This window comes from Polypterus senegalus, chromosome 3, assembly GCF_016835505.1.
Source record: "Polypterus senegalus isolate Bchr_013 chromosome 3, ASM1683550v1, whole genome shotgun sequence".
NCBI lineage: Eukaryota > Metazoa > Chordata > Cladistia > Polypteriformes > Polypteridae > Polypterus > Polypterus senegalus.
Window position 1 is genome coordinate 81,357,570 of NC_053156.1, and position 25,564 is coordinate 81,383,133.

Below are 25,564 nucleotides of genomic sequence, written 5' to 3' on the forward strand. Positions count from 1 at the left end.
GAACCAGGGTTTTGTCTCCAAGCAGTCTGGGCTCCTCGCTTGTGTCTGGACGTTGAAATGTGGAGATACAGCAGTGGTAACTGCCATCAAAGCAACAAGTACAGTTTTTTGTCTTCTATTTCTTTTTCTTATCAACAGCATTAACAACATTTATTTCTATAGCATGTTTTCATACAAATGATGTAACTCAAAGTGCTTTACAAGATGAAGAAACAAACAAAAAAGAAAAATATAAAAATAAGGCAATGCTAAGTAGCAAAAAATAAAGTAAGGTCTGATGGCCAGGAGGGATGATGAGATGATGAAAGGTACTGAAATTACAGTATGTGAACCAGAAAAGCAACCAACCTCTGTCTATTAGGTCTCATCTGTCTAAAAAAATTATTTCTATTTATTTTCTGCATATGGGGCACATTCAGCATAAGTATGTGAAAACACTTATTGAGCATAAATATGTGAACACATTCATTCAAATTTGGATCATTCACAAAAGTAATCTGAATGGTCAAACAAAACAAAGAAAATCAGAAATCAGAACCAAGTCACTTTTCGCTTCAGTGTCAAAGTATCCTTAAATGCCTAAAAAAATGGTAAGTGTATGAAAATGCTAGATATGGAAATGTTAAATTGGAGTTCCACTGTATATGAATATCAATATTGACAGCCTGTTTAGTACTAAAATTAAACAGACATTTATCCGTTTTGTTTTTGAATTCCTACTCCAGGGCTTATGTCAGATGCGATGTCCATAACAGATGTCACTCTATTACAGATCACACAAAAGAGTGGGACTACAGCACTTGAGAGTTGGTAATAAATCTTGTGATAAATCTTTTGAGTAATGGAGTGAAAGCCACAGAGAGTAGCACTTTATTAAGGGGGTAGCACTTTAGGCTACAATTGAAGAATAGGCAAGACATCACATAAAAGCATTAAAAAATATTAAAATGAGAGGCAACCATTCACTTAATCAAAATGGTCTGGTTTTCTAATAGAAAATGGTTCTTTGTATCTCATCCAGATACTAGATACAAAATTTTTCTTTTCAACTATGAATTGATATCTTATTTGAAATTTATATGAATATGTACTTGATAAGTAGAATCAAATTTTTTGTTGTTTTGTGAGAATCACAATATCTGCTCTCTTGTTTTTCTTTTACTGAATGTGTTCATTTTGCTCATAAAACCTGGTTTGGGTAGTGTTAAATAGTGGAATATACATTTATTGTATCAGATTATGTATCTTTTCAACTCTTCATCAATATCCACAGTTATAAAAGGCCATTCCTGGTGTTAATCTACTGTTGAAGACTTACATCCTGTAGCAAAATTATTTGAACACAGTTCATGGTTTATTTTATTTAACTAAAATATTTTCCACTATTTTACATTTTACTTCTTAACCTTGGTGGCACGGTGGTACAGTGGTAGCGCTGCTGCCTTGCAGTAAGGAGACATGGGTTCACTTCCCAGGTCCTCCCTGTGTGGAGTTTGCATGTTTTCCCCGTGTCTGTGTGGGTTTCCTCTCACAGTCCAAAGACATGCAGGTTAGGTGCATTGGTGAACCTAAATTGTCCCTAGTGTGTGTGTGTGCCCTGCGGAGGGCTGGCACTCTGCCCAGGATTTATTCTTGCCTTGCGCCCTGTGTTGGCTGGAATTGGCTCCAGCAGACCCCCATGACTCTGTATTAGGATATAGTGGGTTGGCTAATGACCAACTTAACCTATAAATAAATTTTTACCCCAAAACATCTAAATCAAACCACTGGCAGTTTTGTCTTTTTATTATTTAGATTCCAGTGAAGGACAGCAAATGCCAGCCTGTGATGCATTAACATTTCCTCTTGTCTAGTAGTTTTTGGCTCTAGCACTAACCAATGCTTTTTTATTGAATTTTCTGTGTGTCTCTGCTTGTACAGAAAAGTATTGAAGAATGGCACACAGAAATCTTGAAAAGTAAATATTAGCACAAAGATCTCAAATAAACATGCTGGTCATTTTGTTTTGGTGGCATTCTCTCTCGAAGCTGCACCTTCAGGGTCCCATGCCTGCCTGGGACACCCCTTCTACTTATTTTCCGGGGGAGCAATCATGGACTGCTCAATACCTCCCCCGGGACGCTTGGTGGCAGCTTTCTTGGCTGATGATGGTGCCTCAGTTTCCTGCAGGGATCCATGTGAGATGGAGTTCTCCACAGCCCTGTTGAGATCTAGGGTGGCCGCCAGGGGGTGCTGCATGGGTCCCTGAGCCGGCCTGGTCTACTCTACAGTCACGCTGAGAAGTGCAATCAGAAGCAGATGATCAAGTACCTGGAGCACTTCTGGGTGGGCTATAAAAAGGGTCGGCAACCACCACTCTGGGCCAGAATCAGGAGGAAGAGGATGAGGTTGTGTTGTGGACAGTGGAGTTAAGTGCTTTTGGGACTGTGTATTGCATGTGGGGTTCATGGGGAAGACGTGCCCCACAGGTGAAGAAAAATAACAGTCATGTTGGGTTTTGCACGTGCCTCTGTGTCAGTCTGTGCTGGGTCGGGCGCTATACCGCGTCCTTATCACAACATTTACAGGTATAATCGGATTCTACAGGAGCTCAAGCTCAGCTTTGGTCTATCTGTGGAAGATGTTGCTGGCTGAAGAGCCATGACATTTAAATACTGCAGGCATCAAATGTACTTTGAAAACAGAGATATGTGAGGCTCTGTAATATAAAAGCTTAGGGTACAGAACAAAAAAAAGAAACCTAAGCAACTAAAAAGTTCATATATGAAGCACCTAAATAATGTTTTCCTTATGGTAAGATTGATTGGCTTATCAAAAATGTTGTATTTAGGATTATTTAGCTTATTTAAAAAAATGTCAAGTCTATTGTGGCTACCTCATTGACAGATTTTTGTGTTAATTAAAAGCAAAATAACTCCAATTTAAGTTTGTTTTTCTAGTTTTTGCAGTGTGGGCAGTGTATATTTTTCTGATTTATGAACCCTACAGCTAAATATTATCTTGTTTTTAATTAGATGATGGAATTGGATAATAACTCAATTACTACCTTTTCAAATGTACAAATACAGACTTCTTTTAAATGTCTTTAAAGTCCTGTGCCAGACAAAGTCTAGAATCAAAAAGTACAAGAACTTATTCCTCCAAAACTCTGAAGATCAAGAAGACACACATCAGACTCAACTAACTCAAACGATGAATTAACAAAGAAAAGCAGAGCAAAAATGACTATTATATTTGAAATTTAATTTGTAAACAAGCTGGGATTTCCTTATTTTTTTCTGACTGGCAGCCTTTCCAGCAGCTCCGTATATGACTTTATCTTTTTCTTTGTATCAGTATACTGCTGCTGGATTATGTGAATTTCCCCTTGGGATTAATAAAGTATCTATCTATCTATCTATCTATCTATCTATCTATCTTTTTAGTTTCAATGCAATTCAATTTGCAAGATTTCACTAAAAATAGGGGTTTCTTATTGTGTTTTTTCTAATATGAATTTCTTTGATTAAAATATATCTCCATGAAATATGCAGGTTTCTAGTTGTTGTGCATTTCTGATTTAACTTACAAAAAATAGTAAATTAAATATTTAACAGTCATTTCAAATGTTGGCAATAAAAAGCATGGCAGTAAACTATGTTCTAGAGAGTGTGAGGGACAGCCAGCGTCCTTACCTGGCCGGGACATCCTCGAGGTGGATGGAGCAAGGGAGACAGGATGCTCAGGGCATTATCTCCCCCAGAACACTCGCTGGCAGCAGCATCTTGAGTTGTAGCGGTGCCTTGGATACCCACAGGGTAGCATGAGACATGGAGTTCTTCAGCTCAGCTCTGTTGGATTCTGTGGGTGTAACTAGACGGTGCTGCAGGGACTAGGGAGCACTACGTCATGGGGTTTCTGTTGTACCCAGAAGTGCTTTCGGACCACGTCTACAGAGCACCGAAAGGACTCCTGGGTGGGAGATAAAAGCTGCCTGCCTCACATGGACAAAACATAGCCAGGTGAAAGGTTGGACAGGAGGAGGAGAAGGAGTGGAGGAGGCAGTGAAAGACATAGAAAAGGAAGAAAAGAGTTGCTGTGTGCCCAATGAGCTTATTGTACTTGTGGCTGTAGTGTGAAACACTTGCTTTAAAGAGTTTCCCATAATAAAAGACTCTTTAGCCTTTTAACTTGTGTCTGAGCTTACTTGTGTTGGGTGTTTCTGGAGCTGGAGTGCTCCATGGAGTCCACAAGAGGAAAGATTATAGATCCTATGGCAAATTAACCATTGGGAAATAATATGAAGAAATATGAACTGAATATGAAATGTGAACATAAAAGTAAAGTAGCAAGATGAGTTTTATACAAAAAGAACAAAGGTTATTCCACAACAGATTCTACTTTAGCAAGTTGTTGTCACAGCATTACACCTTTTCTTTTTGTGTGAAATATTTAGATACTTTCACATGTGCATATTTGAGAGTTGAAAATGTCACAGAGGAGTCCAAACTTAAAAACAAATCAGGGATACTCACAGAGTTGCTCATATAATTAATGGTACATTTTAAGAACCACAAAGGACTTTGCAAAAATGCATAATTTTCCCTTTACTCAGACATACATGGAAAACGTTCCAGTAATTACACTTCACCTCAGCCCTTTGCCACTACTGTGAATTAACAAAAAGATAACTGATACCAGTTATGTTTTAATATACGAGTGAGACACAAAAATAACCAAATTGGTAAAAAATATTTATTGATGAATTACAACATTCTAAACATTGTCACCTTCTATACATTCGTGCAAAATGCGTCTCACTGATTCCCTGTCAATACCAGTCAACTCTGAGATATTGCGAACACCTAGGTGACGATCATTTCGTACACATTCATCTCACCTCGTATACATTCCACACACTTATGATTCTTTATCATATGTAACTTCAGATTATAGCATGTGCAAGATGAACTGTGAAATGGGCTACACAAGAAATCCTGGCACATTGCATATCATGTATTTGCAATCTGAGAACCATTACAGTGAAGAAGTAATGTACATAAATAGTTAAACTTTGTAAGCAAATTACTTTACATCATGTTTATATTGGTTGATATGTTCATGAATGGCAAACTACTGAATCATGTAAATAATAACAACATAATAGATACAAGAGTTTACTTCAAAATCATTCCAGAGAAAAAAAAAGAAAAAGAAAACTATAAATAAAAAAAGACCCCCACTCAAGAGAGAGACAAAAGGACGAAGTTAAAAAACCCAGCAAACTTTTCAAATATAATAGAGTAATTAATAACATAAGAAAGTCAATCACAGTCCCTGCATGCTTATTTCACATTATATTATCAAATTCTTATTTTGAATGTATCTTCTTACAGAGAACTAGATTTTTTCCTAAGTTTAGATAATATAGAACAGCTTTGCCCACTGAGTTAATAAAGGTGGGCTGGGATTCCTCCTGCTAAGAACATGAAAATGGGAACGTTCAAATAAATGTAACAATTGAAAACACAGCACTTCACAAAACAGAGTATAAAAGTGAGTCAAAATGATATCTGAGAAGACTAAGTGAGTGTGAGTGTCAAGAAGGATCCTAGCTTGGACTGGCTTATGAGCTGAGCAGCTGGTTAAAAGTTTGGCAGATGCTGTTGCTAATGTGATGTATATCCAGCAATGTGAATGCGCAGGCAGAGGACAAGACATAATTCTGTGGAATGACTTGAGTGGTATTGAAAAATGATTGTAGAAAAATGGCAGCCATGAGATTGATACCTCAGAAGGCTCTAAAGAAGGAGGTTCGCTTGCACACATATTATGGACAGATCACCACACATTAAGCAACCCTGCTGTGGCATCTGGCAGTGCAGCATTCACCTTCCCAGATGGACCATCTAACAACACAATTGTCTACAACCCTGCTGCACTACTCTCATCAACAGCTGCATGACCACAGTGGGTGAAGAGCTCTGCATCATTTCAAAATGTTTTTGCACTGTTGCAAGGAGTTGGGAGTAATCTCTATGGACAGCTGACTTCCCAAAGGGAGAGCTATGTAACAGCACTAAGTATTGCATCAGCCTGAGGATGACTTCATCGATGGGTCAACAGTGGTAGGCAGTCTGGTATGGTGGTTAAGGCTTTGGATGTCAAATCCTGAGGTTGTGGGTTCAAATCCTGCTAATGACGCTGTGTGACCATGAGCAAGTTACCTGATCTGCCTGTGGTCTAATTGGAAAACTAGAAATGTAACCAATTGTGTCATAAACGTTGTAAGGTGCCTTGGATAAAGGTGTTAGTCAAATATGTAAATGTAAACAAAAAGACTTGAAAGTTGCTACATACACAGAAATTTCAAGAGTGATGGCTAAACCTAAAGGTATAAGACAAACAAGAGTACGATAAAACAGGCATTTGGTTGTAGACCAACGAACCAATCAGAGAAAATGTATTGTCACGCATGTGCATCTGAGGATCTCCTTGAAAGCACATTCAAGGTAAATGGTAACCCACTAGGGTGAGAGGGGGCACTGTTGCTAAACTTGTTCCCTTTTTTCCCCACAGCTCCCAGAAACCTCCCAGTGAAGGAAATTAGCATCTATGTCTTGATGAGACCAGTTCTGGAGAGTAAAAGCTCTGGGAAAAGTTTCCATTGTTTTGTTTGCTGTTACTAAGCACTGTAGTAGTTTTTGTTTTGTTCTCACTTGACTTATGTTGAGTGTCACAAGACGGCACCTGTTTAAGTTTGAGAAATTTGAAAGAATTAAAAGGGACTACCTGTTTTTGATTTGTAATGGCTTTGCTTGAACCCGTGTTCGGCCACCCCACATTGATGTAGTTGGCAGGACAGCGCTGAGGCGATGACAGACCCTAGCAACTACACGGAAGTAGTACAGCACCTGGCTGAAGAGGTAACCCATTTACAGCTATAACAGGCAGAACGGGCAGATGTGGATGCCCACCAGAGACGCAGCCAAGGTCTGGCCCAAGTATTTGTTCCCATGTGTCCTTGAGACAATGTGGAAACATATTTATTGGTGTTCAAGAGGATGGCCACCAGGCAGAGATGGCAATAAGATGAGAACTTGACTGTGGAAATACGTACTTATTACATTACTCTTACAAAGTCTATCAGTTCCTTTTATTCCCAGTTAAAAAAGTGCATACAGAGCCGGTTACTAAGTTGACGCAGCTGTTTCAACCTGGTCATTTGGGCCTTATAGAAGGTATTTAAATGACAGAACACTCTTGCTTCCAGGTAGAAGGTCAGTTTCACGTTATTCTGATATCAATCACCACTCTCAAAGTTCATGGGCACCCTGTATGTGTTAATGCGCCCCACTGTTATCCTGGTTAAAACACTTCCAGAATAATACCACATTAATTAGACCATTAATTGGATCAAAACCTGAATGCAGAGGGTAACATTGAAAGTTCTAGTCTTCAGCAATTGCACAGTGCTGTGTATTGGATGCAGTTCTGCACCCAACATATCCATTCATTTTAGACAAGCTTCTGAGGACAAGCTTAAACCTGGCATTGATAGCATTAATAGATACAGTATTTAACTTTATTAAATAATTAGTGGGATTATATTTTTTATCGATACTCATGCTGGATCTGCATGGGTCCCCCAAAATTTATAATTCATTTATTTTAATATATTGAAGTATTTAGGTGTTAATTGATATTTGTGAGATTTCAAGTGATTTGCAGCTAATTACCCATCTGAACCCCTTATATTGTAGCAAAATGGGGCAAGATAAGTAAAAATTGGAAAGAACTAATATATTGGGAGTTGAGTATAATGTCTTAGTCTCATTAATAAAGGAATCAACAAAATCTATCAGCCGCAAAACTGTCAAAATCAGAGCAGTACAGAGCACTCAGAAATGATCCTTCAGTAAAAATAGAAGTACTTTCACCAAAGTAAACAGTATTTCTGTGAAAAAGTATTTGATTAAAATTAAAAAGCATCTGCTTTCAAAAGTTCTTAAGTACAAAAATTAAAAGTACTTTTTATAATTATAATAATAATAATAATCATTTTCATCATTATGCAATTAATGAATACATATCTGCAGTCAGGAACTTCTTTTTTCCTCCAAAATACTATGCACTTTATAAACAACATTTTTTGTTTAGCTTAGTTAGTAGCTGATTTTTAAAATTCCTTCTGTCCAGCCGTGCTTGTCTAGGGCTAAACAAAAACCCTACAGTGCTGAACCTTTTATTTTCAAACAATAGTAGCCACTGGACAAATCCTATTTGTAATAAAAAACCATCAAGAGTTGCCCATTGCAGAAAATGAAATCTAAGCAAGTGAAAAGTATTTATACGTATAATGACATTAAATCATATTTTCCTAATTGTTAAAATTATTGACTTATCAAAAATTTGTATTTATGAATATTTAGGCTACTTTAAGAGATCTTTTCAAGCAATTGCATACCCCATTGGCACATTTTGTTTGGTAAATAAAAGCAAAAAAACTCACATTTAATTTTTTTGTCTAGTTCTTGCATATGCAGCTTTTCCAGTGCTCAAATTTCTTCTATTTCTTGATATGAAAATGCTGAAACATTTTAGACCTTTGAAGCCCTCTTCAGTGTTCAAACTGAAGATATTCACTCTACTTGGGGGCTTAATGGTTTTGTGGTATGAAGCAGACACAGATGCAGCTTTCATTGCTTTCCTATTGAGTTTAAACAGAATACTGTCTCATTTAAATGCCATATTTTTTTAATTTAATTTATAAAAAGCAAGTAACATTCCATACAAGCCAGTCAGCCTTGACAAAACTAAATTCAAATCAATCCCCAACCATGAGAAAGTGAGCAAGGACAACAGCCAGAGTAAAACTTTGAGAGTAGAAAAAAATCGAGAGTGGTCTCCTCTAGAATTTATCATATACTGAGATACGGGGATGGATATTTGAGGAGTAAACTGCAAGACAATGATTATATTTTTATATTATGTACATTAAAGAACCGTCAACAACAAATCAAATCAAATAAATAATATATTGAACAATTATTATAAAAGTAAAGTTGAATAGATCGAACTCTGCAGCTGCATGAATAAAAAGTAAAGTAACACTTCCAGTTAGCAGAAATAGCCCAAATGTTGATAGAAATCTATGTTTTGTACCTAATATTTGTATGCAAAATATGGTTGACCTACAGCAGGGGTCCTAAATCACGGTCCTGGAGAGCCGCAGTGGCTGCAGGTTTTTGCTCCAACCCAGTTGCTTAATAAAAAGCACTTATTGCTAAAGTAACACTTCTGCTTCACTTTAGTGATTTTGAGCCCTTATTGCTTAATTTTGTCTTAAACAGCTATTTTAATTGCTCCTTATTATCAATAACATGCAAATGACAAGAGAGAGCAGCATTCCTCCATTTAGCTTATTTACATTTACACCTGTATGTATTTATCTGCACTATTGGGTTTAATTACATACTTGGAAGAAAAATGAAGAGAAAAAAGTGAAGGACTGAGAATTACTCGTCCATTTTAGCCTTCAAATAATTTGCATGATAGAAAGGGAAAGAAAATCTAGGATATGAGAATGACCTGACACAGCAGAGTTAATTTAATTTCATAGTTTGTTAGTGCTTTATTGGCAAGAATTGCTTTCTAATTAAGCAACCAGGTCAGAACAAAAACCTGCAGCCACTGCAGCTCTCTAGGACTGGGATTGAGGACCCCTGACCTACAGTAAGTGAAAGTGTACTCAAGTTATCGTGTTTACATACACACACACACACAGACAAACACACAGACATAATTCCAAAAATGGTATTTTCAGACTCAGGGAGATCTAAAACATCAAGATTCATCAAAATCTCGAAATGGAATATTTGGAGAATTCCAATACTTCGTATACGAGAAAGTCGGGGAGGTCTAAAACATTGAGATTCATTAAAATCTCAACATCGAATTTTTGGACGATTACAATACTTTCCCTATACTTTGTATACAAGGAAGTAAAAGAGGGGGAGAAAATCCTTTTCCCCAATTTAAGTGCAGATTCTAAAATGTTATTAGTTTGATTAGATCCTGCCAGGTTTTAAAAAAGTGAGAATTTGATGTTTTCCAATTTCAAATAGTGTATAATATCAGTTGCCCAATGACTTAAAAGTGGTGGGATGGATTCTTCCAGTTGGCCAGGATAAGTCTATGTGCTAGTAGTGAAGTAAAGGCAATTACAGTTTGTTTGTCCTTCTGCACTTTAAGGCCACCTGGAAGTACGCCAAACACAGCTGTTAATGGATTAGGAGAGATTGTGACACCAAGGCTGTCTGAGAGGGATTTAAAGATTTTGGTCCAGAATGATGTTAATTTGGTGCAGGCCCAAAAAATGTGACCTAATGAGGCTGGAGCTCGATTGCAATGTTTGCAGGTTGGATCTTGCCCTAGAAACATTTTAGACAATTTTAAATGAGACAGATGTGCTCAATAAAAGATTTTAAGTTGAATAAGTGTATGCTTTGCGCATATAGAGTAGAGTGAATTCTGTGCATGGTTGCCTTCCAGTCCAATGCCATAATTATTGTGTTACAGTTTTGATGCAGTTTTATCTAGTTTAAAATGTACTGTTATGCCATATAAATGCAGTCCTTTCTCATTTGAACACAATTGTTTTTTTCAATGTCACTCTGTTGAGAAAACCAGGTCTAAGTTATATAGTGTGCAAACAAGATGTATATACTGTATTATGTGCACAAGTTATTATCTTGTAGGAACAACAGCAGTATGTTGTAGACTCAATATGTTATCATATGGCCACAAAATTTGTTTCTTGTTTCCTAAAGACAAGTACAGTAAGCCTTAAATGTAAGCAGTTTGTCTGGGTGACTTTGTGACTCCAAACAGAATGGTGAACATCATTAAAATGTTATACATCAAACAAAGATATTCTTTGCATTATATCACATTGTACTCTTTATACAAATGTAGGGCATTGAAATATAGAGTTAACATACATAATAACCATACTTATTGTGATATGATATAATGATATATGATATATGATTTCTGATGAATTCTGATATACATATACCATCAGTGAAACGAACTGTGATTCATTGCGAGTCCCTTTATCTACAGTTCAGTACACAAACTGATTCTTTTGGTGAACTACTTCAATGTACCGTACTGTGAGTCAAATGTCTGTAGTTCGTTCCATAGTTCAGTACATGAGCTGATTCCTTCAGTGAACTAGTTCAGCAGTTTGTTCCTCAGCTCAGTACACAAACCGATTCTTTTGGTGAACTAGTTCAGTGTATTGTACTGCGAGTTTCTTGTCATGCAGTTTATGGATGGACTTGCAGTGGTTCTTCAGATTAGTATTGCCATACTGGTTCATTCAATCAGTCAGAATACTTACTGAGATGGACATACTCACTCAGTCAGAGCAAACTAATCAATGATAAGTGCTTAGTTGTTATCACGATTGTTTTGCTGAAACAGTTTACTGATAGGCTATTTCCCAAAGACAACAGCCATTTAAGTGAAGTGAAGATGACAGCTCCAAACTGTCATGGAATGCAATGTAAAAAGTAGGACACACTGCACATGCCTCAAAATGATTCGTTCTTTAATGTCAGTGAACCAGTACATTCTTTCAGAGACCAAGACAAGCACAAAATAACTATTTTGTTTGTTCACTGCATATCAGTATTTTACACAAAAAGCTTCAGCTGGGTGCATACACATAACCAGTATGTTTCGTACCTGAAACCAATGTAGTACACACATAAAACCAGCATGTTACACTTGTGAAACGGGTACAGTAATGCCTTCTCGATCACGGGGGTTGCGTTCCAGAATCCCCCATGATAGGTGAAAATCCGCGAAGTAGAAACCATACAGTATGTTTGTATGGCTATTTTTATATATTTTAAGCCCTTATAAACTCTCCCACACTGTTAACATTATTAGAGCCCTCTAGACATGAAATAACACCCTTTAGTCAAAGTTTAAACTGTGCTCCATGACAAAACAGAGATGACAGTCCTTTCTCACAATTAAAAGAATGCAAACATATCTTCTCTTCAAAGGAATGTGTGTCAGGAGCAGAGAATGCCAGAGAGAGAGAGAGCGCGAAAGAAAAGCAATCAAAAAATCAATACGTGCTGTTGGGGTTTTAAGTATGCGCACCGTGATAAAGCAGCCGCAAAGAAGGGAGCAATGTGTAGGTAGTCTTTCAGCATTTTCTAGAGTAGCGTCTGTATCTTCTAAGCAAACAGCCTCTTTGCAAACATCCCCTCTGCTCACACCCCCTCCGTCAGGAGCAGAGAATGTCAGAAAGAGTGAGAGTGACCGAGAAAAGCAAACAATTAAGCACCATCGTATATCATTGAGGAGTTTTATTTAATACGTAATATATGCTCTGATTGGATAGCTTCTAAGCCATCTGCCAATAGCGTCCCTTGTATGAAATCAACTGGGCAAACAAACTGAGGAAGCATGTACCATAAATTAAAAGACCCATTGTCCGCAGAAATCCACGAACCAGCGAAAAATCTGTGATATATATTTAGATACTCTTACATTTAAAATCCGCAATGAAGTGAAGCCGCGAAAGTCGAAGTGTGATATAGCGAGAGATCACTGTATAGTAAAAACCTTAAACCAGTACAGTTTTAGCATGTAATCTATGTAGTGCACACATAAAACCAATAGAGTTCAAGCACAAAACCAATATACGTTACCCACTTAAATCCAGTATAAGATGTGTATGAAACAGGTATCGTGCAGTTGACTCACAAAATCAATAACAAACACAACTGAACCAATACACAAGTGCAAATCAATACAGTTGATATGCAAACCAAACATATACAAACCAGTGAAGTGCGGTGAGGTTCATGGTTGGTGAAGCACCGACTCCTTCAGAGTCCTTCAGATTTACGAATATTTGAGCCCAAAAGAGTAGCTTATTCACTATTCAATTAGACTGCACGTTGATTATTGATCATGTTTCATATTTCATCAGAATTCTTTACACACACAGAGGTAAGGCGCATATTTGGCTAAGAAAGAGCATTACATTTATAGCGATGAGAAAGAGCAGAGAGAGCACACCCTCTGCACCCTCCATGTGTTCTAAATTTGCTGTTGCAGTTCCACAATTCATTCTCATACAATACAAATGAAAGTATAGAGTGGTGTACAAAAAAAAAACTGATTTCAATTTTGACCTTAATTAAAATATTTAATTGTTTTTAAAAGCTTTTAATTCTGTTGTTTTACTCAATTTTAATACAAACCCTTCAACAAAATGATAAGAAGAAAAACAAAAGAATATTTTATTTAAGGTCAAAATTTTGTTTTAATAGTTTGTTTATTGAGAGTCCAAGCTGTGCGTCGAGGTGAGTCCGACTATATCTAGCCGGAACATCTCGACCTCGCGCACTAGCTCAGGCTCCTTCCCCTTCAGAGAGGTGACATTCCACGTCCCAAGAGCCAGTTTCTGTAGCCGAGGATCAGACCGCCAAGGTCCCCGCCTTCGGCCACCACCCAACTCACACTGCACCCAACCTCCTTGGCCCCTCCCATAGGTGGTGAGCCCATGGGGCTGCCCTTTGTCACCGATTCTGTTCATAACTTTTATGGACAGAATTTGAAGGCGCAGCCAGGGTGTTGAAGGGGTCCGGTTTGGTGGACTCAGGATTGGGTCACTGCTTTTTGCAGATGATGTTGTCCTGTTTGCTTCATCAGGCCATGATCTTCAGCTCTCTCTGGATCGGTTCGCAGCTGAGTGTGAAGCGGCTAGGATGAGAATCAGCACCTCCAAATCCGAGAGCATGGTCCTCAGCCGGAAAAGGGTGGAGTGCCCTCTCAGGGTTGGAGGAGAGATCCTGCCCCAAGTGGAGGAGTTCAAGTATCTCGGGGTCTTGTTCACGAGTGAGGGAAGAATGGAGCGTGAGATCGACAGGCGGATCGGTGCGGCATCCGCAGTGATGCGGGCTCTGCATCGGTCTGCCGTGGTGAAAAAGGAGCTGAGCCGTAAGGCAAAGCTCTCAATTTACCAGTCGATATACGCTCCTACCCCCACCTATGGTCATGAGCTATGGGTAGTGACCGAAAGAACGAGATCGCAAATACAAGCGGCTGAAATGAGTTTCCTCCGCAGGGTGTCTGGGCTTTCCCTTAAAGATAGGGTAAAAAGCTCAGTCATCCGGGAGGGGCTCAGAGTAGAGCCGCTGCTCCTCCGCATCGAGAGGAGTCAGATGAGGTGGCTCGGGCATCTGATCAGGATGCCTCCTGGACGCCTCCCTGGTGAGGTGTTCCGGGCACGTCCAACCGGGAGGAGGCCCCGGGGAAGACCCAGGACACGCTGGAGGGACTATGTCTCCCGGCTGGCCTGGGAACGCATGGGATTCTCCGGAAGAGCTGGAAGAAGTGGCGGGGAGGGGAAGTCTGGGCCTCTCTGCTTAAGCTGCTACCCCCGCGACCCGACCTCGGATAAGCGGAAGAGGATGGATGGATGGATGGATGGATGGATGGATGGATGGATTGTTTATTCTTAGCCTGATCCCATTTTTTTATAAAACTGAAAACCGTTTATGGTTTTACCTTTATTTGGAAATGAAGTCCAAGCACCTACCCTTCACCACAAACATCTCTGTCACTTTCTTGTAAAAGTCCTCCTTATTTTCCTTTAGTTTTAAAAGTCTTAACCTTCTGTTTTGGCAGTCAGTCGGAACAAAAACTAAAATTAAACGAACCGCTGCAGTGCACTTGACTTTCTGATATTGCTAACTTATTGACGTCTCTGCATAGAACAGCAGCAATGAGCACCTGTTGGGCTCACATGCGCACCCTTTGGTGCAGCACGGTACTGTCTGCCTCGCCTTGTGCCTTTTCACTGTGATTTTATGTCCAAGGAGCAAGACTAAATATGTCAAACACATTAATTAAAGATAGTAGCCAGACTGTAGAAAGTCAGGGTGTATAATAAATGTGTCTGCAAACATTATATTGGCGACATACTGAGAGACAGCAACAGGCATGCGCCAATTGCAGACATCAACCCAGTGTGTGAGGGACAGCGCAGTCCAAGATGAGGCTCCATTCGTTGCTGCCACACCTCGCGTTTCTCCCCTGTATTTGAATAGGAAATGTGCCAGTTCAGTGATTTTGACTATAAAATTATCAAAATTATTGGAATCATATTAAAAACAAATATATAGCACACACCAGTGGACACATTTGGTTTATGTTATCATTATTATTTTTTTACATTTCACGATGACAGGTGAGGACCGCACGTCCCTGATACAAACCGATATAGTTCATATGAATGAATATTTTACCAATGAAGTATGCATGGGAACTGATTGTAAATTCTCATAAACAAATAGTGTTCACATACAAACCAATACATTATGCACAAAAGTATATGATTTATGGCCTGTTTGATCCCACATAGATCCTTGCCTGGTTGAAGAAGCAATGAGAATTTATTTTTAATTACTTTATATTGGAATAAAGATGCAACTTTGCTAGAGTGGATGAAGAATCAAAGGTGTGACACTTGTGCAACTTGTGACCAAAATGTTGAAATCAATTTGGGTTGTATCCTGTCAGGTACGGGCACTTTGAATATAGTAAGAGAAAATAAATTGTACATAATTTCATCCAACGTTATCTTAGAGTTTAAAATTGATGTCATTTTGAGACAGTGTAGGAAGTTTCACAGTGGCAAGGAATGCATCTACAGGTATAGCTTTAGGAGAGGTAGAAGAGGAGTCGTCTGTGTGCAATTTAGAGTAAAATTCCCAAAATCGCTTATTAATTTCAGAAAGATTATTAGAACGAGTGTCCAGTGTAGTCTTGATAGAAAATATAAATGCAAGACGATTGTATCTGCACAGTGTTAAAACAAGTAATTTACTCGGCTTTGCTTGTGTAAATCTTATTTAGAGCAGGTACGGTGGATTTGAAAATCAGCTTTCTTTTAAAGACCATCTTTGAGCTCTGCACTGACTTGAGAAATATGAGATTCATACTGGGGATCAAATATTAAAGGGTGTGTTTATTTAATTGATATTATACATATATCAGATGTTAATTTACAAGTCTTATTTCTGTGATTGGCAGCATAAGCAATAGAAAAGTCTCTAATTTATAAAGTCTTTAATAACCATATACATGAAAACAGGATTGCTTACCAAATTTAAATTTGCCTAAATAAATTCACAAAATTTTGAGAATTGTTCAAAAACTTCAGTGCATTGTACCAATGAAGTGTTCAAACACCACTGTGCAGGCCTGGAGGACAAAAGTAGAAAGTGAAGAATTCATAAAGATATATAATCAATTCTAGGGAAAAATTTGTTACTTGAGGAAATGAAAGAGAAATCTTTAGCTATTAGGTTAAGGAAATGAAATGAATTAAGCAATGTCAGACTGGAAACAAAGTTGGCCCAAGTGGAAGAGGTGGTTGGGACACGCTAATTGATTAGGGTAGATGAATTATTTAAAAGTGGGTCAATTAAATAATTTGCATCCATACCTATAACAATGCATGGTGTGGGTGCATAAATTGAGAAACAGGCATGTTTCCTGCCATTCAGTTCAGCTAAAACATAAGACCTTCCTTAATTGTCAACCGTGGAGGCAAGAATCTTAAGGTGTAATGGTTGCCTATTTAAAATCATAACTTTTACAGTGGATGCAGAGGACAATAAAGCAACCAGATATTGCTTAGAAGCTTTAGACAATAAATACATTTCTTGAAGGAAAAACTATGTCCACCTTATTCCTCTGTAAAAGATAGTTGTTGCAAAAAATAAAGAAGAGTTTTGAGTTACCTTCAAAATTGTAATTCATCTTGGCCCTCTTTATTTCTTCAATCTTGATGGAAATGGTCAATCTTCAGTCTACCAGTCCACTCCAACCAATTGACTAAAATTGACAAAATAAACATTTAACACAATAAATTAATTTATATAGCATATGAATTATGTAAATTTAAACCAATCAACACACAGAGAGGTAGTATGTCTTAATGTCATACTTAACATTTTTAAAATAATCTAAAGGCCCCAAAATAGTTAACATATTAAAAGTCTTTGACACACACATTTATTTCTATAGAGAAATGTATTTATAAATTCCTAAAAAATATTCAATAATAATTATCTCATCATTTCCCAGGTTGCAAGAATAGGACAGAGAAAAAGCCATACTAAAATATTTCTTAGCATAAGGTTTGATAAATGCTGACGTAATTAAAAAAATGTTTTTCAAACTTCTTTGCTCATAGACTCACTACCAAAATACTGTCATATGTTTAGTTTTATTTTATGTGTTATTTATTATAAATTTAGCCTACCCATTGATATGAAGTGTGCAATGGTACAAGACTCAGAAAGTTTTGGAATAGAATAGCAGCAGTGAGGTTTTGGTAATAATTTGTATTCAATTCTTTGACCACACAGAATTCAGCCTCTGAAGGAATTAATCGTGAAAAACACCTTTAGCTTTTGTTTAGTTGATAATCCGCCATGCAAATCATAAAACTTACCTGCATCACACCTGACATTCGTTTACTTTATAATCCCAAATAGTGGATGTCTCTAAGGCTGTTCTGAGAAACAGTGGGCAAATTATTTTTTGAGGATATAGATCGGAGGTAAATGGAGAATTCTCCAGAATTCCTTACTCAAATGACATGCACTGCACAAAAAAGATAACCATCTGGTTAGTATGGCTCCATTATTAGGATGGAGGTAGTGCAGTAGTTTCAAACATCTATTTTCCCTCTGCATTACTACTACTCTTAAAATTGTTTTCCTTTATAATTTTCTGCTACTACAATTAATAATTAAAAATATATATATCTATACTAAAAAAATGCAAAGCCCTCACTGACTGACTGACTGACTGACCGACTGACTCATTCACTCACTCACTCACTCACTCACTCACTCACAAACTGAATGACTGACTCACTCACTCACTCATCACTAATTCTCCAACTTCCCATGTAGGTAGAAGGCTGAAATTTGGCAGGCTCATTCCTTACAGCTTACTTACAAAAGTTGGGCAGGTTTCATTACGAAATTCTACGCATAATAGTCATAACTGGAACCTATTTTTTCGTCCATATACTGTAATAGACTGCAGCTCGATGGCCATGGGAGGCGGAGTTCGCGGGTGAAGGACTGTGCTTAGCATATTCATAAGTAAAAATATCTGAATCACAAACTGATGTTAATTATATTTTGTCCATGAATACTTATTAAATAATTCCAAATAGTCTGTCCGCTTCCTTTCATAGCTTTTCCGATGGTTGTGCTGCTTCCAGGCATGTATTTTCGTATTAAAGCATTTAACCAATCACATTTCAGCCATCATTTGTTGCCAGGCAGAGAGGCCTTCACAATCCATTGTGTAGGCACTCTAACACAAAATAAATGTCGATTAACCTGTTGCTTCAACCAATCAGATTTTGAGTTGGTGTCAGTATGGCCCTCTAGCAGGCGTACGGCGATGTCACCGTATTCAGACCCATTGATTAGATAGAAGCCGCAGGTTCGACTTTCAGCATTACCTTCGATGGCGATAGAAAGGGACTTTTTGATGGAACTGAGGCGCACGGATAATGCGATAGTGATTGAACTGTTTTTGAGGAAAGAGAGGAGGATGGATTTTGTTTACAAATAATCCGAATTTTTAGTGAGTAAAATGTTGCGATTTTCCTAAATAATATTGCAAGTTTATGAGTTATTATTGATGTTATTTATGTGTGTCACAGCTGTGGCTGCAGTAGAAAGGAACTTGTTCACCCCTGGTTTGTCTATTCAATAAAGGCATTTATTGTGGCTACAGGAGTTATCTATCTGTGATGCAACAGCTCTTTATACTGTATTTCTGCATATTAAGATGGTTTTTATAACCATAAATTAGTTTTTGAGGGGCGGGTTGATTCAGACGGAGCACTACTGAAGGCCTAGGTGTGAGATGCACGGTCCGCCAATGGACCAGATGATACTTAAATTTAATGAATATTACAACCCGAAAATAAACGAAACTGTAGAGAGGCCCATGATTAAATGAACGGTAAAAAAGTAAGAGTGAAGCGACGGTGACTTATTGAGGCAGGCAGGCGAGAGCACAATAGCTCGGGGCTCGATGTAGTGCGCGTTAAGTCGATCTAAAATGCGCGCTCAGATTAAAAAAAATATATCTTTTCAAGTTCTATTTGGATATAAGTAGGTTCTAAATAGAACTTGAACAGATACGATAGTTCATAATATCCACGCAGACTTGCACGTAAGAGCAGGAGTCATCCGTTTTAACAAACTGCGTATTGCAATGATACGAAATAGCCTGCCCATTTAATTATTTAGGAATGGATAAATAAATTAAGATTTTGTACAAATAATGTTTTTCATTTTTCTTCCTTGATGTATTCTGGCAACCCCAGCAACAGTTGCTCGCACCCCAAAGAGTGTACAGTATATATATATATATATATGTGTGTGTGTATATGTATATATGTAGACATGTATGTATATGTATATATATGTTTATATATGTGTATGTGTATGTATATATATATATATGTATTTGTGTATACATATATGTGTGTGTATGTATATGTATGTGTGTATATGTATATATATATGTATGTACATACTGTATGTGTGTGTGTGTATATATATATATGTGTATATGTATATATGTATGGATATGTATATATATCTATACTAATAAAAGGCAAAGCCCTCACTCACTCACTCACTCACTCACTCATCACTAATTCTCCAACTTCCCGTGTAGGTAGAAGGCTGAAATTTGGCAGGCTCATTCCTTACAGCTTACTTACAAAAGTTGGGCAGGTTTCATTTCGAAATTCTACGCCTAATGGTCATAACTGGAAGTTATTTTTCTCCATTAACTGTAATGGAGTTGAGCTGCAATGACGTGGGGGGCGGAGTTTCGTGTGACATCATCACGCCTCCCACGTAATCACGTGAACTGACTGTCAACGCAGTGCATAGAAAACCAGGAAGACCTCCAAAAAGTGCTTAAGAAAACATGCATTATATAATTGAGAAGGCAGCGAAACAATAAGAAGCGAGCGAGTGACATATACTACCATATTCATGAGTGTTGCTACCTCGGAAAGAAAGCAAGGTGTAAACCTAAACTTTAAATTAAGTTCATAGACAGGCTACGCTGGCGTTTCACATGCCCACGGAATGCGGGATACAAGTTTAATGAGAGGACGCAGGATATAAACGAGAGCGTTGATCACTTTGTAACTAAGTTAAAATTGCAGGTGAAGGGGTGTGCTTATGCAAATTCCGAGAGACTGTGTTTGTGGGGGATTGACAGTTAAGGCGGGTGGGGGAGTCACGTCATCATCACCCCTCCCATTTACCTCATTTTGCTCTGAGCTGAGCTTCGCGGCTAACGCCGTCTTCCGAAGCAATTTCGTCACACTGCCACCAAATACTCACAGAAAAATCCACAAGTTAATACACACTCTGTCTCTAGAGTTTCTTCACACTGAATCCTCCAGGCACTACTTAAAAAAGGTTACATTGACAATCGTGTTGCGTTATTTTTAAAATCTTTCCTTTCCTTTTCTTACCACAAGCACAAAACTCGGCCCCCCACTTATTACTAATAATAATTAGTAAATATTACTATTACTATTACTACTATTCTCATCGCGAAGCAGAGCCTTACTGGAAATTGGAGGCATCTGAATTGAAATGGGAGATCAGAGGGTGTAACGGAGATGCGAGGAATAGATAGATAGATAGATAATTTATTAATCCCAAGAGGAAATTCACAATACATTGAGTGTGGATAAACTCTAGAGACAGTGTGTGTATTAATAATTCTGTGAGTATTTGGTGGCAGCGTGACGAAGTTGCTTCCGCAAGACCGCGTTAGCTGTGGAGCTCAGCTCAGAGCATATTCTTTTCCAACCTTGTCAATTGTGTAATGCGTTTTTTGAACAGGCTTGATGCATGGAAGTGATCACTCGTACTGCGTTCAGTTCAGTCATGAGCTGCTCTCTTGTGTGATGTTGCGATGTCCACGGCTTTATTTAATGTTAGCTAAGACCCGGCACTTAAAAGTTTCTGGCTGCACTCCGGTTATAATATGACGAAGCTGCGCGAGGTCACTCTTGAGAATGCAACGTATAGTTGTCCAGGAGAAAAGCAATCTTGCCTAAAATCAAAGGAAACCTTTTGTAGGGTCTGTCCCTGAGACTTATTACTTGTCATCACGCAGCAGAGCCTTACTGGAAATTGGAGGCATCTGAATTGAAATGGGAGATCAGAGGGTATAAATGGGATGTGAGGAATACATTGAGTGTGGAGAAACTCTAGAGACAGTGTGTGTATTAACTTGTGGATTTTTCTGTGAGTATTTGGTGGCAGCGTGACGAAGTTGCTTCCGCAAGACCGCGTTAACTGTGGAGCTCAGCTCGGAGCATATTCTTTTCCTACCTTGTAAATTGTGTAATGCGTTTTTTGAACAGGTTTGATGCATGGAAGTGATCACTCGTACTGCACTCAGTCAGTTCACGTGAGCTGCTCTCTTGTGTGATGTTGCGATGTCCACGGCTTTATTTAATGTTAGCTAAAACCCGGCACTTAAAAGTTTCTCGCTACAGCAATTTTAACTCCGTTACAAAGTGATCCAAAGTCTCGTTTATACCTCGTGTCTTCTCATTAAACTTGTATCTCGCAAATAAAGTATTCTGCATTTTTCTTCAGCGCTCTTTGAGAGCTCTTCCTTCTTTTCTACGTACTGCAGTCACAGTCAGTTCACGTGATTACATGGGAGGCGTGATGATGTCACACGCAGCTCCGCCCCCCACGGTCATCGAGCTAAAGTCCATTACAGTATATGGAGAAAAATAGGTTCCAGTTATGACCATTACGCGTAGAATTTTGAAATGAAACCTGCCCAACTTTTGTAAGTAAGCTGTAAGGAATGAGCCTGCCAAATTTCAGCCTTTTACCTACACGGGAAGTTGGAGAATTAGTGATGAGTGAGTGAGTGAGGGCTTTGCCTTTTATTAGTATAGATAGATATATACTCAGCAAAAAAAGAAACGTCCCTTTTTTAGGACTGTGTATTTCAACAATAATGTTTTAAAAATCCAAATAACTTTACAGATCTTCATTGTAAAGGGTTTAAAAAATGTTTTCCATGCATGTTCAATTAACCATAATCAATTAATTAACATGCACCTGTGGAATGGTCGTTAAGACCTTAACAGCTTACAGAAAGTAGGCATTTAAGGTCACAGTTCTAAAAACGCAGGACACTAAAGAGACTTGTCTACCGACTGTGAAAAACACCCAAAGAAAGATGCCCAGGGTCCCTGCTCATCTGCGTGAATGTGCATTAGGCATGCTGCAGGGAGGCATGAGGACTGCTGATGTGGCTAGGGCAATAAATTGCCATGTCCGCACTGTGAGACGCCGAAGACAGTGCTACAGGGAGACAAGAAGGACAGCTGATCATCCTCGCAGTGGAAGAGCCCGGATCTCAATCCCATTGAGCACGTCTGGGACCTGTTGGATCGCAGGGTGAGGGCTAGGGCCTTTCCCCCCAGAAATGTCCAGGAACTTGCAGGTGCCTTGGTGGAAGAGTGGGGTAACATCTCACAGCAAGAACTGACAAATCTGGTCCAGTCCATGAGCAGGAGATGCACTGCAGTACTTCAAGCAGCTGGTGGCCACACCAGATACTGACTGGTACTTTTGATTTTGAGCCTCCCTTCATTCAGGGACACATTGTGAAACATTTTTAGTTTATGTCTTATGGTGTTGACTCTTTTACTGTTCATACAAATATTTACACATTAAGCTTACTGAAAGTAAAAACAGTTGAAAGTCAGAGGGCGTTTCTTTATTTGCTGAGTATATATATATATGTGTGTGTATGTATGTGTGTGTGCATATGTATGTGTGTAGATATGCATATATATGTATATATATGTGGATGTATGTGTGTGTGTATATACAGTGGTGTGAAAAACTATTTGCCCCCTTCCTGATTTCTTATTCTTTTGCATGTTTGTCACACAAAATGTTTCTGATCATCAAACACATTTAACCATTAGTCAAATATAACACAAGAAAACACAAAATGCAGTTTTTAAATTATGGTTTTTATTATTTAGGGAGAAAAAAAAATCCAAACCTACATGGCCCTGTTTGAAAAAGTAATTGCCCCCTGAACCTAATAACTGGTTGGGCCACCCTTAGCAGCAATAACTGCAATCAAGCGTTTGAGATAACTTGCAATGAGTCTTTTACAGCGCTCTGGAGGAATTTTGGCCCACTCATCTTTGCAGAATTGTTGTAATTCAGCTTTATTTGAGGGTTTTCTAGCATGAACCGCCTTTTTAAGGTCATGCCATAGCATCTCAATTGGATTCAGGTCAGGACTTTGACTAGGCCACTCCAAAGTCTTCATTTTGTTTTTCTTCGGCCATTCAGAGGTGGATTTACTGGTGTGTTTTGGGTCATTGTCCTGTTGCAGCACCCAAGATCACTTCAGCTTGAGTTGACGAACAGATGGCCAGACATTCTCCTTCAGGATTTTTTGGTAGACAGTAGAATTCATGGTTCCATCTATCACAGCAAGCCTTCCAGGTCCTGAAGCAGCAAAACAACCCCAGACCATCACACTACCACCATCATATTTTACTGTTGGTATGATGTTCTGAAATGCTGTGTTCCTTTTACGCCAGATGTAACGGGACATTTGCCTTCCAAAACTTCTGTGATCCTGGGAAATGTAAACTCACTACCAAATAAGATCGACGAACTGGCTGTGCTGGTGAAAAATGTCAGAACCTACAGAGAATGCAGCTTGCTGTGTTTTAGTGAAACGTGGCTAACGTCTATCATCCCAAATGCTAACGTGGAGCTACCCGGGTTTAGCACAGTTAGAGCGGACAGAGATGCAAGTACCTGCGGAAAGAAGAAAGAAGGAGGACTCGCTCTCTATGTCAATACAAAGTGGTGCAACTCAGGACATGTAAACGTTAAAATCTCCACTTGCTGCAGGGACATCGAACTGTTGGCGTAAGTCTGCGCCCCTATTACTTGCCCAGAGAGTTTGGACACGTGATTGCTGTTATTGTTTACATCCCCCCTCAAGCGAAAGCGATGGCGAGTGACATCACCCATCCCGCAGTTGCTAAGTTACAAACGCAGCACCCTGAGGCACTTGTGCTAATCGCTGGAGACTTTAATCATGTGACGCTGGACAAAACATTACCTGCCTTCTCCCAGTATGTGGATTGTAACACTCGGGGAAACAGGACTATCGACGCTAAAGACGCATACAGCGCTACCCCGCTGCCTGCGCTTGGGAAAGCAGATCATAACCTGGTTCTGCTTCAGCCTCAATACAAACCAAGAGTGAGGGCGCTACCTACAACTACACGCTCATTCAGGAAGTGGTCCCCTGAGGCAGAGCAGGCTCTGAGAGACTGCTTTGGAACTACAGACTGGGATATATTGCTTGGGTCACATAGTGAGAACATTGAAGAGGCTGTTGAATGCACAACTGATTACATCAACTTCTGTATGGACATTGTAGTTCCAGTAAGAACAGTATGCTGCTATGCTAACAACAAGCCATGGTTACAAGTGACATCAAGGGCCTTTTGAACCAGAAGAAAAGGGCTTTTAAAGGTGGTGATAAGCATGAGCTTAAGTGCGTGCAGAAGGAACTCCGAGTCCAGCTCAGGGCGGCGAAAGAGCAGTACAGGAGAAAGCTGGAGCAGAAGTTGCAGAAGTGTGGGATGGGATGAAGATTATCACTGGCTGCAGCTCAAAGCGGGCTGCCACCATCGAGACAGACGTGGAGAGAGCAAACCAAATGAACAACTTTTTTAATAGGTTTGATCACAGTAACCCACTCTCACCTCGGAGTACTGCATCCTCCAACCATCCTTCTGCTGATGCCAGCATAGGTGAGACATCCCCACCCACAATTACAGCAGCCCAGGTGAGCAGAGAGCTGAAAAGACTTTGTGCCAGCAAAGCAGCGGGTCCAGATGGTGTATCGCCACGATTGCTGAAGGCCTGTGCGTTGGAACTGGGGAGTCCTCTACAGCGCATCTTCAACCTGAGCCTGGAACAGGGAGAGTCCCAAGGCTTTGGAAAACATCTTGTATCACTCCTGTCCCAAAGGTATCACGTCGTAGTGAGCTGAATGACTTCCGGCCTGTTGCTCTGACGTCACATCTGATGAAGACCATGGAGCGGCTGCTGCTTCACCACCTGAGGCCACAGGTCCGCCATGCCCTCGACCCTCTGCAGTTCGCATACCAGGAGAAGGTGGGAGCGGAGGGTGCCATCATCTATATGCTTCGATCCCTCTCCCACCTGGACAGAGGCAGTGGTGCTGTAAGAATTATGTTTTGGACTTCTCTAGTGCCTTCAACACCATCCAACCTCTGCTCCTTAGAGACAAGCTGACTGAGATGGGAGTAGACTCACACCTGGTGGCATGGATTGTGGACTATCTTACAGACAGACCTCAATATGTGCGTCTT

General features: G+C 39.2%; 1 long non-coding RNA gene across 4 annotated transcripts in view; it reads right to left on the reverse strand.

Annotated features, from left to right (window-relative positions):
• The window catches only part of LOC120525322, a 130,228-nt gene that overhangs the window by 58,198 nt on the left and 46,466 nt on the right, over window positions 1-25,564 (reverse strand). For 2 of the 4 annotated variants that reach the window (XR_005632934.1, XR_005632932.1), the window contains exon 3: window positions 16,821-16,914. This is a non-coding gene — a long non-coding RNA (uncharacterized LOC120525322). Of the gene's footprint in view, window positions 1-8,491; window positions 8,690-16,050; window positions 16,279-16,820; window positions 16,915-25,564 lie in introns of those variants that run through there. The other 2 variants (XR_005632933.1, XR_005632935.1) reach the window with 2 other exon arrangements.